Below are 19,037 nucleotides of genomic sequence, written 5' to 3' on the forward strand. Positions count from 1 at the left end.
GTCTCCAGCCAGCAGCCAGCTGGGACCTGAGGCTTGTTAACAGCCGCATGAGTGAGCTTGGAAGCATCTCTTTCCCCAGTCGAGCCTTGAGATGTCTGCAGTCTTGGTTGAAAGTTTGCAGCCTGTGAGTGAGAGATCTGAGCCACAGGACCCAGCTAAGCCATACCCAGATTCCCAACCCATAGAACTATGATAAAATAGATCATGAAAACCTGTTGTTTTAAGCCGTTAGGGTTTCGGTAATTCATTATTTAGCAATAGATAATGAATATACATATTTAATCCTCCTAATAGCCTATGACATAGTACTGTTATGCGAGCCCTAACAAATGAGGAAACTGAGGTTTGGTGATGTGAAAGCAGTTAACGAATGGCAGAGCTGGGATATAAACCTGGACTCCAGAGCTTGGGCTTAAGCCTCATGCTGTGTTACTCCCTAGGAGTATAACACAAGCTGCAGTTTGAAATCACAGGTGAGAATGAATCACAATAGCGTAATTTGCTTTGAGAAACTTCCCTTAAAGGAGGTTGAAGTAGACAGGGCATGTATTATTGTCCCCATTGTAATGACTGCAGACCATGCAGCTCATGGGGTATCAACCCAGGCCCTCTGACTCTAGGTCCATGGAGTTGAGCCTGTGCTTCACCTCCATGCCAGTACCGTGGCACTCATAGTACATTCAGCAAGCCCTGAGCAAGCTGGCGGGAGGTTGGGTGACATCCACAGGACAGGTCAATTTGTTCGTTGGAGGGCATTTCATGAGATGCAATATATTTAAACAGGCATGGGTTAACACCCTATCCTCCTGGCTGTGGGTAGATCCTCTCACCCTTAGATTCAGACTCATTTTACTAAACAGGCAAAACATAGCTACAAATATCACATATTTTAATATAACAGAAATATGTGGTAATAATCTGTAATCATTAATTATTAATTAAATGCATGTTAATGGTACATAAATCTGAGACAGGGCATCCAGTACACTTAAGGCAATGTGAGAGATTATCTCGAAACCAATGGGACCTGGCTGGACATCTTTTGTGCTGGAGAAAATTATTCCATCTGCATCACAAGAGCATTGCCTCTGTCACCAAGCTGAAACTAATCAAGTCTTGTGAGCTTTGAGACTTTTGCTTCCTCTAAAGTCATTTTTCATCCCTTCTTGGTAAGATGCTTCATTTATATGTAAGTCACAAAACCCTGGGGTCAGTACACTCTGGTTCTCCAATGCCTGAGACACCAAGTAAAGCCTCAGTTGGCCTTAGAAACAGGCTTGCTGTGCTGCAGAGAGGGTGAGGAGATTACATTATTTTACCAGTTTACAATCTATGAAATAAAATATGCTTGCCAATATGAATGTATATTGTAAATGATTTATTTGCTAATTGTAAATTAAGTTACATATTTAATGCTTGATTTCTTGGCATTCTGTGTAAGGAACTGAATTAGGCTCAGAGGGAAAGAATGATAGGAATGTTAAAACAATTCAGATGAAAGCATAATAGAAGAGGAAATCATGCTTCCTTCCTTGAATGTTTACTTAAATTATGCTGAACCATATGGTAGGATAGTATTTATGGATTACTCTATTTCAAATGCTGGTGTCAGGTAAAATAATTCCTTGATGAGGGCAGGATTCAACATTAAAGTTTGCACTATGTAATGAAGTTTAAAACGTAAGGTACCTAAGTGGGTACACAATTCTTGTTCACTTATAATTCACAGGAAAGAATTAGTTACAATGACAGACTACACTGTCAGAAGTCATGTAAGGATAAGTACTGAATTCAGACGGATGACTTTGGAATATGGAGTCCTTTTCTGCAGATTATTCTTCCTCTATCTTCCTCAGATGAGGTGGGCTTTCCTTTCCAATTTTTCTTGTATGCCAACAGCATCTTTTCCACCTCTCAGGCACGTTTTCTGACCAACAGTGTACAAGCATGATATAAATCCCTATGATTACATTGTTGCTAACCAGGCAAGCGATTGTAGGAAGCCACCTTACTGAGTTCTCTCATTCTTTCTAATGGCATTTTTATTTATCCACTTGAGTTTCCTAGTAGCTAATTATTCAATATGTAATTAATAATAAAGCTTTTCCCTGACCAATATTTATAACACTTATTTCTCCTTCCTTCCCTCCCTTCCTGCCTTCCTCCCTTCCTCCCCCTTCCTTCCTTCCTTCCCTCCCTCCCTCCCTCCCTTCCTTCCTCTCTTCCTCTTCCTTCCTTTCACTACATTGGTTATAACATTCAGATAAGTGTCAAATAATGTTGGTAATAGCAGGCATCCCTCTTGTATCCCGATTGTGTTTTACTAATAGCATATTGACAATTGTTTGAGAAGGATATCCTGATTGTGAAAAACTGTTCTTTTCTATTCCTAGTTTTCTAAGAATTTTAAAGAAATTATGGATATATGTTGAATTTTATAAACGTTTGGTAAATTTTCAGCTGACCCTTGGCTCATTGATGTGATATTCTTACTCATTTACAAAGGCAATTTGAGTTCCCTGTAAAGAAAATTCTGGTAATAAAATATTTGCAATATATTTTCTTACTTAAAGATGACATGTCTATAATCAGTGCTAGTTCTCTGAGAGTAAGTTCTGTTACATGCCTTTTGTTTATGGGGCTGTAATAAACATTTATTTTTGCACATCATGCAGAACCCTGTAGATCGATGCTACCTAAAGTGTGGTCTATAGATTAGCAGCATCAGCATCACCTGGAAGGTTGTTAAAAATGCAAATCCATGGTTTTACCCCACACTACTGACTAGAAGCTTTGCAGGTGGGGGCCAGGAGTCTGAAGTTTGACTCCTGGTGGTTCTTCTGCACACTAAGGGGTGAGAAGCATCATTATAGAGTATGCAGAATTCATGTGACTCTCTGGGTGCAAATCAACTGCAAATGGAACTCCTAAGTGACAGACTGGGGCCGGTTTCTTCTCCTGCATGCTTAAAGAAATAATATGTCAGTGGATTCAGAGTTTGGGGATTCATGGTTGGAGAAGGTAGCACTCAAGGGCATGCTCTGGGTCTTGAGGACGTAGCTGAACTGAGGCAAAGTTTAGGAATTAAAAGAGAACAAATCTTGTCGACAGAGTTCAGGGCAGTGGAACTCAGCCTGTACTTATTTCTCCTTATTTTCTACAAGGCCAGCACCATACACTTCACCTAAATTGAGGCCGGGATTATTTATACAATTCCTCTCACAGGAACAATAATGTAAAAAAAAAAATATTTATTTTTTGCGGGTACACTGTGCATATTTATGGGGTACATGAGATATTTTGCTACAGGCATGCAATGTGTAATAATCACATCAGGGAAAATGGGGTATCCATCACCTTAAACATTTATCCTTTGTATTACAAACACCCCAATTATACTGCTTTAGTGATTTAAAAATAAATGATTAAATTATTAAAAAAGAAAACAGTAATTGTAATAACAGCTATAATTTCTTCACAGCCTATGCAGCATCAATCTTTCTTTACTCCTTCCAGTTGGTATTTAAGGCAGGAGTTATTATTTCCATTTTAGAGATATGAAAACTGGGGTGCAGACTGGGTAAATAACTTATTTCGGGTCATGATAAGAACAAAATGAGGGAGAACATTAAATTACAAACAAGAGAAGCGAACTGGAGAACTGGAATAAGAACGTCACAGAAAATTAAGACAACGAAGGTCAAATAGCCAATGGCATGCTTAAAAAACCCCATGTTTCTTTAATAATGATATTTTTGCAGACAGCAAAACTATTTCTGAAAGGAGTCAAAGAAAAGGAGAAAGTAAGTTGCATCTAGGAATAGAGCTGGGATGGATGCAGAAAACAGAATGTAATTCTGCCCTTTCTAGGTCATAAAAACTTTGCGGAGTGGCTCTTGCTAGGTATTCACTGAATACAGGTGTGTGAAAGCCAGAAGCAGCAGCCCCAGCAACAAAGGCAAAGACAATGAATCATCAGGTCAGAGGCATCAACTTTAGCCACAGGGCTGCTGTCTGATGCGAGAGGAGTTTTCCTGGCAGAGTCTGCTCTGCCTTCTTCAATGTAGCCCCTTTTTGAAAAGTGTACAGCATAACATTTCTTTGCAGGATACTGTCACTGAGTTGAATAAGCAGAAATAGTAAAGGGAGGTTTTTCATGAGCAGTTTTTTTGTTGTATTTCAGTTGTTATGCAGGTTCAGTCATGAGAAAGCTATAGTAGTTTATTTCAAGCATTAATTAAATCAAAGTAATACCATCTCTCTCACACACACACACACACACACACACACACAATTTCTTGATGATCATCTAAAAAGTTCTCACTGAAGAAAGTTATCACTATACCTTCTCTACCCTTTTAAGAGAAGTTCTTCATCCAGGGGCCACATGTTTCTTAAGATTTCTGCCTCTCACCATAGCCACAGCTGTTGGGATTGCTGTCAGAACAGTCTTCGGCTGACAGCCCCTTTAGGAATGTCCTCAGCTGCAGAAAGCTGCCTCCCCCAAGATCATGCCTTGAAGACCACACTCAGTGACTATGCGAGGAAGGAAGACCTCCTATTTTGGTTCGTCTTGGGACAACTCTCTTGGATCATTTTAGCTCAAAGCTGCTCACCATGGGGTCAGCTGTGAGTGTTGTTGGGCCCATTTTGCAGCTTAACCCAATCCTGCTTCCTTCTTTTATTCCGTCAGTGTGGTTCCCAAGGGCATTTCCTAATAAACATCCTGCATATTAAACCCCATCTCAGAGCCTCTTACTTTGAGAACCCAACCTGACGTATGCCCCAAAGGCATTCCTAATCACTTTCTAATGATGCAAAGAACATACTGCATGGACAGTCTACTTGTATTTTCAGATACAGTTAGATCTTCCATGAAGGGTTGGAACCTGCCTTTCCGAACATTTTGTTAACTGGATATGTCCTCTTGAATCGGCCAGATAAAGACTATCTTCTACAAATTCTACTTCCTTTACGTCTATTCATTTCCCCTGAATTCTATCTTGTATCTAAAAGGTAAAACAAAGTTTTAGCTGATTCATCATCATCTCCTTCATTTTGTAATTGTGCTGCTAAAAGGAGACGAAATTGAGGGGAAAAGCAAATGATTCACAGGTCAACAGTTCAGGAAATATGGAGTATCATATTCCTTTTTAGGTGGCTACCCCTTACCATTTGCAGGTGGGGATGGGGGCTGTTGTAGGAGAAAGGGGCCTAGTGAGAACTATGTGAGACAGTGAGAAAATAATCTGTGCAGAAGCACAGATTTGGAGTCACTTTAGGCAATCCTTTTAGCCTTTCTGAGATGCAATAAATATGTTCTTATTCACTCTCCTGTGTTCTCAGTCATGGTGAAGGGAAACATCATCTACCAGGTTTAGAAATTAGGAGTGTTCTGCATTCAGTCCTTCCCTTCACTCCTCACATCCATTTAATCTCAACACATCATTTTCTTCTTCTCCTATAGCCCAAATTCATCTGGTTTCTGTTTTTCTTTCTCCATGTCAACCGTTACTGCCTGGTTCTGGCTCTCACTGTGGCCATTGCCTCTACCAGGCCCACTTTCTTCCACTCCATATTATAGCCAGAGTGATTGTGCCACTGCACTCCAGCCTGGGCAACACAGAGAGACTCTGTCTCAAATAAAACAAAATATCAACATTCTTTAATGATTCCCCTGAAGGTAAAGTCCAATCTCATAGGCTCCTCTCCACGACTCACACACACTTCTCAAACCTTCTCTCCGGTTTTTCCCAGGTGAGTTCACTGCCACTCACTCTGAGCTTTTGGCACTTCTCTAAAAAGGACAGCAGGATAGTGGTTTGATGACAAATATAATTTTTTAATGAATGATTGAATGGTGAGGCCAATAATATCTTGAAGTGCTTTTGTAAGTATTAAATAAAAGAATGTATGTGCAGCTCTTACCTTAGTTCCTGAAACATAGCAGACACCCAGTATATCACCTCCTTCTTCCTTTTCTCTTCCCTACCAGTGCAGATGAATGAACTCATAACTCTGTACATTATTAGGATATTGTAGCTAAAGTCACTTTTTGGGAATTATTCCCTATGAATCTCACCATCTATTTGGTGTTTACTCCAAAAAGACACTCTGGCTTATCTTCAATTCCCAAGAATGTGAATCTTGACACAAATTTAACTTTCGTGAGTAGACTATCCCTCCAAAAACCTATACCTTAATGTTTGAGTCAGATCCTTCCCAAATCTCTTAGAAATATCACCACATGCTCATTATCTGATAAAGCAATAAAGAACAGCCGTATCAGAGGAAAGACTATCATAGGGTCTGGGTTTACTTTATTTGGGCACGTTAGGTAGGTGGGATCATTAGCAGGACCTGAGAGTTTCAGAACTGCTTGCTGCTGGTGCTGGTAGCTATTTCTCAAAATATTTTTTTCTTGCTATAAAATGCTTTCCTTCTCACACCAGATTTCATAAAGACTTCCCATCTGGTCTGCACTGATAACTCGAATCCAGAGATGCTCATTCCTCTTACAACTTGTAGCTTAAAATGATCCAGATGCAGAAGGATTAGGTTTTATAGCTTCTTCTAAAGGATTTTGTCTTCTTAATCCTACAACTGCTTATGTTGAGAATTGATCAACATGAGAGAGCACTAACAATAAACCTATTAAAGTATCCCACTGGCTATTTGTACTTTTCATGTGACATGTTTTAAGGGAATGCAAAAATGGAATAAAAACACTGACACCTATTTGGCTAAGGACTGCAGTAAACCAGGCAATCCACAGTGGGTGAGACAAAATAAGAGAATGAAAAATGAAAGACAAAATTAGAATCAATCTGTATTAGAAAGAGGATTCTCAAGAATTTTACCAATTTGTTGTAATCCAGAAAATATGCCAATTGAATGAATGATCTCTATAAATTCTGGTTCTCAGTTTCTTAATCCACAAAATGTGGGAACAAATGAAAAGTAGCTGGGATTGTGATGAAAATCGTTTTATCTCCAGGAAGATGAACTTTGTTAAGTTGATGGACCTAAGCCCCAAATTTTAGGGGCCCCAATACTGGCTCTAGAAAATGATTCAGGGAGGAAAAAACAGGAGAAGCAAGCCACTCTAAAGTGCTGCTGCCCCATTTCTCTTCTCTGTTCATCTGTCGTCTCGTCACTTACTATGGCATACTCATCTTCAATGTTTCCTGGGGTTTATGTTCATATAATTTCACACATAATAAAAATCTGGTAGGTGGAGAAGAAAGGAGTATAAAGCATGAAATACTAAACTCACCTCTGCCTTGAAATGGCCTTGATAATTTGTGGCATAAAAAGTAAGTTCCTACTTGGTAGAAATTCAGCTTTTGGGCAGTCTCAAGCTTATTTTTTTTTGTGTGTAAATAACCTTGTAGAAATAGAGGGAATGCTTTCCAATATTGGAATATTAGATTTGATCTTTCACTTTTAAAGGGTGGTGTAGAAATATAATTTCAAGGTGGGCAATAAAAACAAACATGAAAAAAATGACCTGTGAGTAAAAGTGAGATGTAGGGAATCGGATACTTGATTAATGAGAAGATGATACAAAAGTTCAGGGCCTGAGGCTTTCTGCAAAGAGACCTACTTTCTTTTTCTTTCTTTTCCTTTCTTTCTCTCTCTTTTTCTTTGAGACAGGGTCTTGCTTTGTCATCTAGGCTGGAGTGCAGTGGCATGAATTTGGCTCACTGCAACTTTGGCCTTCTGGGCTCAAGCCATTTTCTTACCTAAATCTCCCAAGTAGCTGGGACTACAGGTGCACACCACTATACTTGGCTCATTTTAAAACTTTTTGTAGAGATGAGGTCTCACTGTATTGTCCAGGCTGGTCTGGAACGCATGGACTCACGTGATCCTCCTGCCTTGGGCTCCCAAAGTGTTGGAATTACAGGTGTGAGCCATCATGCCTGGTGGAGATCCAATTTTCATTTGAAGCCTTGGTATCTTGGTGGTGGGGGTAGCATATTGACCCCACCTGGGCAATGGGAGGTGTTTGAGCCGGGTGGGGACAATGTGCTGCAAATGATACATCCTACCTCCGTCTTCAAGAATAACCCTATCACGCAGCAGAAAATGAAAATGTATTGCAGTGTTATCTGGACTAGAGATGTGTCCTGGATTTCGTCTCTTCCTAGGTACCACCTCTGAGAATCCCTGACTTTGTTTTTTTCCTCAAAACAATGGAAACTTTATTTACATGATTGCTGCTGACCAGGCATCAATAAGAAGAAATGGGAAGGAAATCTTTTATATAGACACCAGAATGGCTAACAAAGGTGACATCATGTTGAGTTGCAAGGGAGACACAATTCCCTTGGGCAGATGTTGAGAGACATGAGTCTCCATGAACTTGGTCTGGGACTATGCCTTGAATGAAGTCATCACGGCAGAAGCGGAAAGAATGAAAACTTGAACTTACTATGTTTGTGATGTTATTTCTGTGGAATTTAAAATTTGTCAGCTGGTGGATACACATTGTTAATTTGAATACTCTTCATTATATAAATAATCTGCTAAGTCTTCATCCCTGGAAATTGTTATGGAAGTGAAAACAATCACCTAAAAGAATATTTGAACATGCATATACCGAATGACCAGAGTCATGGCCACATTTTTAAAGGCTCTTTTCTAGCTCTGTCATTAGAAGTCTCAGTTGAGATCTATAGCAATCCTTGGAGCTTCTGCAGCCCATATCAGGTGATGATGACACAATAGTTAAGTTCTATCAACAATGATGAATCGAGATTTGACTGAGTTTCTCTATATAGCTCTCTTAGTGATGAAATACCTGGGCAGAAGTACTTCTCCCACCTCTATGCAGCAAAATAGTGGTGCTATGCAATTTTAGAAATAAACAACACACTTTGTTTTCAATATGATCAGAAACTGAGCTGAGTCCCACTTAGGAGGTCTGCTTCATCATCACAACTCTGTGGGCTAGAGGCTAAATCTCTGAAGGGAGAAAAAAGGCAGGAGGTATATTTTGTGCATTTGTTAAATGGGCCTCAAACGCCTCCATTCATTTATTTGTTGAAGACAGGGTCATCTCATTTAATTCAGCAGGAAAACAACTCTACCAGAGAGAAAAGCTGTCTCAATCTTCTCTGTATTTCAAAGGTATTTCAAATATGCTCCTCGTGAAGGAGGTTGCACAGGGAATCAGACCCAGGTGCCTGCTTTGCGCCTGTTGCACAGGGTTAAGTAAGGGAAGCCCCTGACTCACAAGTGCATCTGGCTGTTTAAGGTTATGCATATTGTGTCTTACTGTATAAATATGGCAAATATATACTCTGGAGCAATGTTAAGTTCAGCTTAGAATGATGTACTGCTTAGGGCTTTGAGGGTAAACATAAGAATGATAAAATGAGCCTAAATTATTCTGGAAGAAACACTGCTTCCCCAACCCGTTTGGCGATCTATTATTTCCTCCTGGGCTGCTCCCTCCCCAAGAGATTTGGTGCAGGAGGCAAGGAAGGACAATAAGAAAGGTTAGGAAGAAGCACCTTCGGATGCTGACATTCTCTGCCTTATCCTTCTAACTCAAGGACAAGCAGCGTTGGGTTGAATATAGGGTCCTTTTTCCAAAACTGGACACAGGCAGAAACATACATACATATATATATATATATGCGCAAAATCACTATGGTCCTTTGATAGGAGCTGGAATCACTTCTCTTTAGCCTCAACTTCCTTTCATTTTCATTAGGTAGGCGGTCAGTGTCTCACCTTGCAGTATTGGTTGGAGATGGCTTAAGATCAAACTTCCCATCTTAACTCTTACTTCCAAGATTTATTTTGTAAATAAAAAAGAAGTGAGCCTGCCCCCCACAAACCTCCTCACCTGGGTATTTTATTTATCAGGACTGAGCACAGCATTATTTTCTGAGGGCTGGAGCAACCGTGCAATCCTTTCTAATCAAAGGATTTGCAATCAGCTGGCTTTGAAATCACATCGTCCTTCTGGGGTCCCTGGAGCACACCACCTCCCTGTGATTTCTACTCAAGTTTCCCCCGGGCACACCCCAGCAACCGTTCCATACCCATTTAATCTTTAAGCTCTAATCCTTTTGCAAGGAAGCATGATAAAATGCTCAAACCACAGTTACACACAATGTTGATTCTCAGGTTCACCTATTTGAGGAATTGTTTGAAGAAGAAACGCGCTCTGTACTGAGTCCGGAGGCAGGCACAGTGCCTGGGCGACCCTCATAGTCTCCCTCTGACACCCCGCACCCCACCTCCCGCTGCCTTTGCGCCTCAAAGCTGCTAAACATCCCCAAGCCAGAGCTGAAGTCCCTGGAGTGGGTCGGGGTAAGAGGGAAGCCAAGGTCGTCCCGGAAGGTGTGCGCCCCTCACCTTGTGGACGGTGCGTGCAGCCGCGCCGCACTGGGCCAACTGGGGCGTCTCGCTGGCTCCAGAAGTCTCACTCGGAACCCGCTCCTTTTCCTTCTGAGCTGGATAAAGCACTGCTTCTCTCAGCACTCGATTCTGGGGTACGCTGAGCTCGGGGCGTTCTCCCCGCCAGCGTCCTTGCCCGCGCCAGTGGCCGCCGGGCTGCGGCTAGACAGAACCTGGGAGCGCGGCGCGCCGGGCAGCCCAAGGCACCGCGCGTGGCAGGCGCTGCGCTCTGCCGAGTCTGGGCGCCCGGACTGGAAGAGGAGGCGAGAGAGCAGGGAAGAGGAGGAGGAGCAGGAGCAGGAGCAGGAGCAGGAGCAGGAGCAGGGGCAGTCTGTTAAATCATCTACGCAGGTCGCAGCCACCCAGGACTCCGTGAATAGAGAAGGGGGTGGGCGGGATGAAAAGATGAGCCTGGGGGTAAGGCAGGTGGTGTGGTGAACTGGGTGTCGCAATTCCGAGGTGCTCCAGGTCTTGCTTAGGTTGTAAAAGAGAAATTCTTGAGCTGATGGTGCCTTAGGGCTCCCGGTTGCAAACACTAGAGGGCAGGGCTGTCCATGTTATAAAACCGGCCTGCGGGGTTGGAGGTGTGGACAAGGGACTCGCCTCCGGAGCCCCTGGTCGGCTACAGCCCTGGCAGAGAAGGGGAGAATAGATACAAGGGGGTAGACCCCATCCCCCTTTTCTGTAGCGAGCCTGGGTTGAGAAGTGAGGAACAGCGGGAGCAGCTGACGGGTTTGCACGCTTTCTGTACGCGGCCCCAACAGGCAGACCCTCTGGAGGTGCATTTCTCAGCTTTCCTCCAGGGGAGATTACAGTCAACATCCATAGGACACCTCAAGGAGAGAGATTACAAGGGAGGGGTGAGGGAGAAGTGGAGGAAAATTGGCGTGGGTCAAAGTGGAAGGCGGGGAGAGGGGAGAAAGCAGTGAAAAAAAGGAGGTGGAGGGTGGAGTGGTTGGGCCTGAAAGACCTGCCCCCCCCTTTTTTTGAGGGAAGTCTACCTGGTGCCATCTCAGGTTGGCAGAGGGCCTTGTCTCTTCTTACGGTGCCAGGGACTGTTCTTTTTGTTGTTCTGCTGCCGCAAGTCCAGAAAAGTTAAGCTGGAGGGACTTACAGAATCCCAGCATTGCTAAAAGAAGCTTCCTTAGGGGCTGGTTATTCTCTGTGGAGAGCTTGGTGACTCAACCTTGAAGCTTAACATGGACATAGTCCCTGCCATTGTAAAAAAGAAAATCAGTTCGAACTAGCCGTAACATGAACTAGACAATCTTAGGGAGACAGTATGATCTGTAGACAGCCTGCTACGCAAATATTAGAGTTGAAAGGACCTTGGAAACCATGTAGGCCACCTGGGTAGCTTCCCCAAACACCTCCCTCACACTTGTCTTTCTTGTTTGTAGCCTTATGGCTGATATTGATTTTTTTTTTTTTGAAGTTTGACAGTTCTAAACCAAATGAAACCCTTCTTCAGTTCAAAAAGGAAGGCTGCGTGCCCTTCCTCCTGCCTTCTGGAGTGCCTTTCAAGGCCAGCAGGGACTGAGTGATGGGTGTCAGGGGAATTTCACTGAACAAGAGAGAGGAAGGTTGGTAAATTACAGTCTTGAATAGTGATTTGCTTCTGTTAATCCCATTAAACTGAGAATAGGCTTAAGTAGACTGAAGTCTAATAGGAGGATTAGGTGGAATTATGTTTTCTTACTAAAGATGACACATCATGAAGTTTGTTTGATGATAAAGGTGTTATGTAAAAATAAACAGAACAAGAATCATTCCTCATTTTAAAAATGAATCTTATAGGACCAAGGTTTTTTTTAGGCATCCCAAGAGAGTAAGGAAGGACATTGTCCTACTCTGGCAACTTTGGAGTTCCTCCAAAATATGAAGGAATGAGTTCATTATATTTCTTTTTTTTTTTTTTTTTTTGAAATTGGTTTACCTTTCTTTGGTTATTACAATGTAAGGAACTATGGAAACAAATATTATACACTTGGAAACTATCCTGAACATACCTCAGAATACCCACTTTTTGGCAGATGTTCAGCTTTATGAGGTGTCTGATTGTTTTCAAGCTATTAATTAACTTCTGGCATATATTTCACCAGTTTTAATAAAATTAAGGCTCTCTTAATCAAGAGCTGATAATTTAATTTGTGGATTACCCATTTGAATTTCCAATGGGCTCTATGAGTGCTTTAAGATTGTAGGTATATGTAAATCACATCCCCATTTCATAATAGAGAATTCCTTGTCAGTTAAAAAACTATAAGGATTGAGCAGAGCCCTGGCCATCTGGCATAAAAAATTCATCAACTTGCAATGGGAGTTCAAAAGTCATTATGAAGAAATTAATTCATCAACTCCACTCATTCATTAATTCAAAAAATGTTGATAAATATCTACCACGTTTGAGGCATAGGCAACTTCTAGGACTAAAATAAAGAAGAGACGGTTTATTCTCTCAGTGGCAAGACTGATTCCCCAAACTAGGAAATCCATTCCAGAGTAATAGTTGGGAGAAGGGGAAGTACAGGATGTTATGGGAGCATAAAGGTGGGCAATCTAATCCAGGGTTTAGGACCAGGGAGTAATTGCTGGAGGTGGTAATGACAGTGGTGTGTGTATGGGCGGTGGGGTGGTTGATAGTGGTTGGGAGAGGGAAAAATGATGAGCAATGGATTTCCCCATCCCCAATACAATCCTAATTACATTTGTTAATTTTTCACTTGGATGCTGGAACTTCACATTGATAGATGAGGAAGAAAGCATGCACATGGTACATTTTTCTGCTAGATGTAAGAGTGTAAGTTTCGTGAGGCAGGAAATGTGTATAACTTGTTCATCACACCACACAGAGAAGAATCAAGATTCTGGTTGACATTGTTTGTCATTTTCTACCTCTACCATGGAAGTGGGAATAAAACATGAAGGGAAGGCATTATGGTGGGGAGGGAGCTCACATTTCCTGAGCTCACACCATCCCAGGTGCTCTCCATACGGTATTCCACTAAACAGTTTCAACAACACTGTGACATAGTTCTTCTCTCATTTTATTGTTGATTTCAAGGACTGAGCTTCAAATTGCATTTTATGTCTATGGTGTGGCAAAGTCCAGAGGGAGAGAATGAAATGTTTACAGGTAGGTTTCAACTTTTGTCAGCTTTCAGGAAGTAATGCTTTGGTAACCAAGCATAAACCCCAAATCTCAGTGGCTTGGTATGGTAAAAGTTAGTGGCTTGCTAATAAAGGATTTAGCTGTGGATTGCTTGCAGCTCCATTTGGGGATCCAGACTGATGAAGCCAGGCCATTTTTATAGGAGAGGGGAAGGTAATGGGGGAACATCACAATGGCTCTTAAAGCTTCAGCTTAATTATAAGATAAATCATTTATGCTCACATTCCATTGGCTAACCCAAATCACATGGCTAAGCCTGATGTCAACTGAATAAAAAGCAGGCTTCCTCCACTGGGAAGGATTCCAGGGAAGGATTCTGTAGAGGTGGGCCTGGGAGTCACAGTATTTGTGAATAAATTATTAAATTGACAACAATCTCCAGGAATGCTTTTGAATGAAGGCATTTTCACTATAAAATGTTTTATTTGTTGATACTATTGGCTAACTGTGTTCACCAACCTTAGGATATGGAAAGCAAAATAATGAATTTAGGTTGATTAGCTTAATTGACTAGAATATAGCTTAATTGATTAGAATACATTATTTAGGACTAAACTGTTTAGCGAACAGTTGGCAAGGTGGCCTTGCACTGAGAAAAAGCTCTACTCTCTGGCCGAAAACTGGCTCTTCCTCCATGTTGGCATGTGCTAATATTTGTTCCCATGAAGAAATAATTAAGGCAGACTTGGTGGAACAAAACCTTCAACTCTAGTGGTCTTGGCTCATGATAACACATTTTTTTCATCAAAATAATCTTGAGAAGCTGCTCACTTGCTCATGAGTAGAAATAGTTGATCAGTTTTCAATAACCATTTCTTGAACACCTCCAACCTGGAAGTTTGAAAGAGATATAGGACTTGGTCCCTTCTCTAAAGGCATTAAAACCCAAGGTAGGTGAAGGCATTTACATGAATGACAACATGAAGGAGCTGAAGGAGCAGAGAAGCCTCTGTGGAGAAATTGGGGCTTTGGAAAGATGTGTAGAGTCTGAGTAGGCCCTCTTGGTGTAGGGCTAATCCTTCTGTCTCCCTGCCCTCGAGAACCTGCTTCTCTGTGCTCCAGGGAGTGATCACTATGTGCCGTGCATGTGCGTCTGGGGACTCACCAGCTTAATCCTTTTCTCAAATGGACAGGTGACCATGTGGACTAAACAATTATGTCCCTTTGCCCCTCTATTCTTTTTTGTTTTTCATTGTTATAAATTTTTCGTTTTTGGGGCTATATAGGAGGTATATCTATTTCTAGAGTACATGAGATGTTTTAATACAAACATGCAATGTGAAATAAGCATATCATGGAGAATGGGATATTCATCCCCTCAAGCATTTATCCTTTGAGTTACAAACAATGAAATTATATTCTTATAAATTATTTTAAAATGTACAAATAAGTATTTATTGACAATAGTAACCCTGTTGTTCTATCAAATAGTAGGTCTTATTCATTCTATTTTTTTTGTACCCAAGCCCCTGTATTATTAAATAAATAACTTACAAGTGGAGACCATGAAAGCACAAAAAACAAGCAGTGTGCAGATCAGGTTCTGGCAACTGGTGGGAAGGACAGGGTGGCTGCTTGTGAAAGTGACTCATCTATTCATGCATAGGCATCCTCGTAATGAAGGACTCCTTTGTTTCTGCCACTCCTGAGTCCTAATCAAAGCTGGCAGTCCTTGTTATATGTTCATTGGTGGCCTTTGGTGATTTGGGAGGTGATTCATCGATGTTAGGGCTGCTTCGTCCTTTCACCGTTGTACTTGACATTCCTATGTAGGCTGGTCATCAAGTGTTCTGACTTTAGAGTGAAACTTCAGGGTTCAGATTCCAGCTCCACTACTTACAGCAGAGTGACCTTAGGCCAACTTATTGTACATTTGTCTCAGTTTCCAACATCCTAGAATAGGGATGATACGTCTTGTATGAGGGTTTCTCACATGAGACAGTGAATTAAAGTTCATGGCACAGTGGCTGGCACACAGTAAGTAATAGGTGTTAGTTATTACTATGATCTTTTCCTTTTTATTTACTGTGCAATAAGGCGATTCATTTCTCAGATTATTTTTAATGTCTGTGCCTCTGGTTTCTGGCACCTTTCTTCTGGCCTGCATATAGAGATTCTCTAGCCTAAATATTCCCTGTACCCTCTCGTCCTCCTGCCTTTTCCTTGAATCTCTCTCACATCTGTATCATCTTTGCCTCTATTTACCATTACTGTTTAATGTGGTGAAAAGAAAAATAATTCATGATCAGCATTTCTTCTTTCCACCTCTCACTCACTCCTCAGACTGAGTATAGCTTCTGACTTTGTCATGCTACCAAATTTTTCTTGGGAAAATTATCAGTGACTTTGCATAATAGCTCCCAAATTCAGAGGTTGATTTTCAGTTCTTGTCCCCTTCATCAGTTTTAGCATTGCTTACCACAAGTCTTTCTTAAACTTTCTCTACCTTTGGCTTCTAGAATGCACGTCTGCCAGTATTTCTGTCTCTTGTACCATTATGTTTAAATTGCCTTTCCTGACTTTTCTTTCTTTGAGTGCCCTGTAGGTATTGCTGCTTATATTTAGAACCTCTAATATCAAAAATTCTGTAGACCCAGCCAATGCTAATAATGAGTAAAAAGCAAACTTGAGTAAATGGAGATATGTGCCCAGATAAGAAGACTGAAGCATTCTTTTTTTTTTTTTTTCCTCATGGAGAGAATTGGATAGAAGGTTCTAATGTTTATCTGACATTACATTACAAATGTAGTGGAAATGTAAAGAAAACTTTGAAAAGGAATTAATTGAAAGAGGACAATTATCTTATATAAAGTAGTATAATCTATTATAAGGATAAAGTAATTTTTAAAAGGGAATACTGGCTGGGTGTGGTGACTCACACCTGTAATCCCAGCACTTTAGGGGAGGCTGGGGTGGGCAGATCACTTGAGGTCAGGAGTTTGAGAGCAGCCTGGCCAAAGTGGTGAAACCTCGTCTCTACTAAAAAAAAAAAAAATGTACAGAAATGAGCTGGGTGTGATGGGCCACTACAGAGGCTGAGGCACAAGAATCACCTGAACTGTGAAGGTGGAGGTTGCAGTGAGCTGAGATTGCACCACTGCACCCCAGCCTGGGTGACAGAGTGAGACTCTGTCTCAAAGAAGAAAAAATTACCATAAAAACACATCTAAAAAGAATAGAAAAGATAGCACAAAGAGAGGTCTTGAATATAGACAAACTTAACCCATAATAATAAGGTAACATAAAACAATGAAAAGAATAATACATTAAAAATCTTGGGAATGTTGACCAACTAGAAGGATAAAGAAAACAATTTGAAATCCTCACATAATTTGTAAGTTACACCAACATTCCAAAGACGTAAAATAGTTAAATGTAAATAAATCAGGACAACGGGAGAGAAACATTTAGGTATATATTCTCCAATATTTCAATAAGGAAGAACTTTTAAGCACTAGGCTTGGTATTTAAGGACACTTGGATCAGTAATTCTTTCTCCTTCTTTAGCATCCAGAATTATAAAATTTTAATCATATTCATCATGATCTCAAGGAAAAACACACAAGAATATTTTGTTCTTTTATACAAGTCTCAAGTTCTTCCTCCAAAGCTCCAGTGTAGTACTTGTATTGGTTTCCCTTGTCTCTCTAGGATGGCAAAGTAGAAAATGCTGTTTCTCTTAAGCTATCCATATCACTTCCCTTTTCTGGGTTCTTATCCTGGAGATTTCTCTTTTCTGATCACTTTCAGTCTGAAAATACCTATTCATTGTCACCTGTAACTTTTCCCTCCATTCATATGCTACAATATGCTGCACTATACTATACACTTTACTGTTGGGCAGTGTGCTTGGTATACAGGCGGTGCTCAATAAATACTTATTGAATGAGAATTTTCCAACCATATTTTAAAATCATTTTTTTAAAAAATTGACGTTTGAGTAGAGTTAACAGTAAGATATTATATGGTTTTAAATAGCTAGAAAGAGGATACTGAATATTCCCAACACAAAGAAATGATAAATGTTTGAGATGATGAATATGCTAATCACCCTGATACCACTGTGCATTGTTGGTATCAAAACATCCCTATGTACCCCATGAATATGTACAATTATTTGTTGATTAAAAAATAAAATTAATTACCTCCCCCAAAATTGGCTTTTAAGTATTATTCATTACTCTTTTGTTAATTCTTTTGATTCATGAAGTGATGGAGAGCTGCATTAAAGTAATGGTAGCAGAGATCATGAAAGAGGTTAGGTATAATTTCTGAATTACATAACTAGATAAAAGAAGTACTAGAGTTAAATTTTGGACCTAGAGTGAAATTTGTGGATGTTGCAAGCCACCCAGCATAGTAACTAGTCAGCAGCTGGAGCTGGAGATAAAATTTTTTTGGAGGGTCCCTAGGCATTGGCCTTTATGTGCGTTTTGTGGGCTAGCTTCTCAAACTGCATATCAGCATGCTTATCCCTGGGATATTCTTTTATTCTTTTCTTTGAGCTTTGTTGTTCTCTAAGATACTTTTAATTTTTCTTTTTGGACTTGTTTGCCCTTAAATCTTTTCAATTTATTACTCACCCAAAGCTATTCACAACTCAGAGAAAGGAAAATGTTCCTTTGACCTTTAATCTTTTGTGGCTTTTTCTAACTGACCTGTATGAGGGAGAAAGAGGCTCCATTCTTTTTTGTGGCCTTGGAAGCTTTTCCTCTTGTATGACTTTGGTATTGCCAAGTCACTGCTTCCACTGGCCTGGCTGTTTAGGCCTTGTCATTTAGCAGATGTAATAACCATGTGCAGTACACCTTTTTACCAAAGCTCCGGAAAAACACCTGCTATCTGTCAGACTTGGCTTCTGCTGGAGAATTATTTAAACCTTTGTTTCTTTTAAACTTTCCCAACATATTTGTTACACAATAAATATTGAGAATTAACAAAATATGGTAGAGGTTTTTTTTTTCCCTGCAGGAGAAAAACCATGTTGAGCAAATACTAGGTACTTTACGTATGTTATATTTAATCATCACAATCAAAACAAATTTAAGAGATGGACATTGTCATTTCCATTTTACAGACAGAGGAAAGGAGGAGCGCAGGTATTTGCTTGATGTCACACAGGTGGAATGTGGCTTAGCTGAGGCTTGAACCTGTGTCTGTACTGAGGCCTGTTCTTTTCCATCCTATTGCAGTGTGTTACAAGATGGGCTAATAGAGCTCCAGGGAAAGCTGGCTGATGGGAATGGGTGGGATGTGTGCAGGGGGAAGGAAGAACTAAGGGTCACTAAAGGAGCAGGTTCTTGACCTGGGAGTATTTGGCAGGGTGGGTACATGTAGGGTAGACAAATCACAGGGTTCTTTAAAATGGACTTATTATGGGTTTTTATTAATAATAGTCTTAGTTTGTATAGAAATTTACAATTTTCAAAGCACTTTCCCTGTCTTCACA

General features: G+C 40.6%; 1 protein-coding gene across 1 annotated transcript in view; it reads right to left on the bottom strand.

The window, feature by feature from the left end:
* HTR1E (5-hydroxytryptamine receptor 1E) overlaps positions 1-10,669 on the bottom strand; it is a 101,036-nt gene extending 90,367 nt beyond the window's left edge. The window contains exon 1 of the mRNA XM_012444303.2: positions 10,375-10,669. The gene's annotated coding sequence lies outside the window, so the exon portion shown is untranslated. The remainder of the gene's footprint in view (positions 1-10,374) is intronic.
* Between the last annotated feature and the right edge of the window lie 8,368 nt (positions 10,670-19,037).

Source organism: Aotus nancymaae, unplaced genomic scaffold (genome assembly GCF_030222135.1).
Source record: "Aotus nancymaae isolate 86718 unplaced genomic scaffold, 86718_ANA_hifiasm-v0.15.2.pri h1tg000040l, whole genome shotgun sequence".
Lineage (NCBI taxonomy): Eukaryota > Metazoa > Chordata > Mammalia > Primates > Aotidae > Aotus > Aotus nancymaae.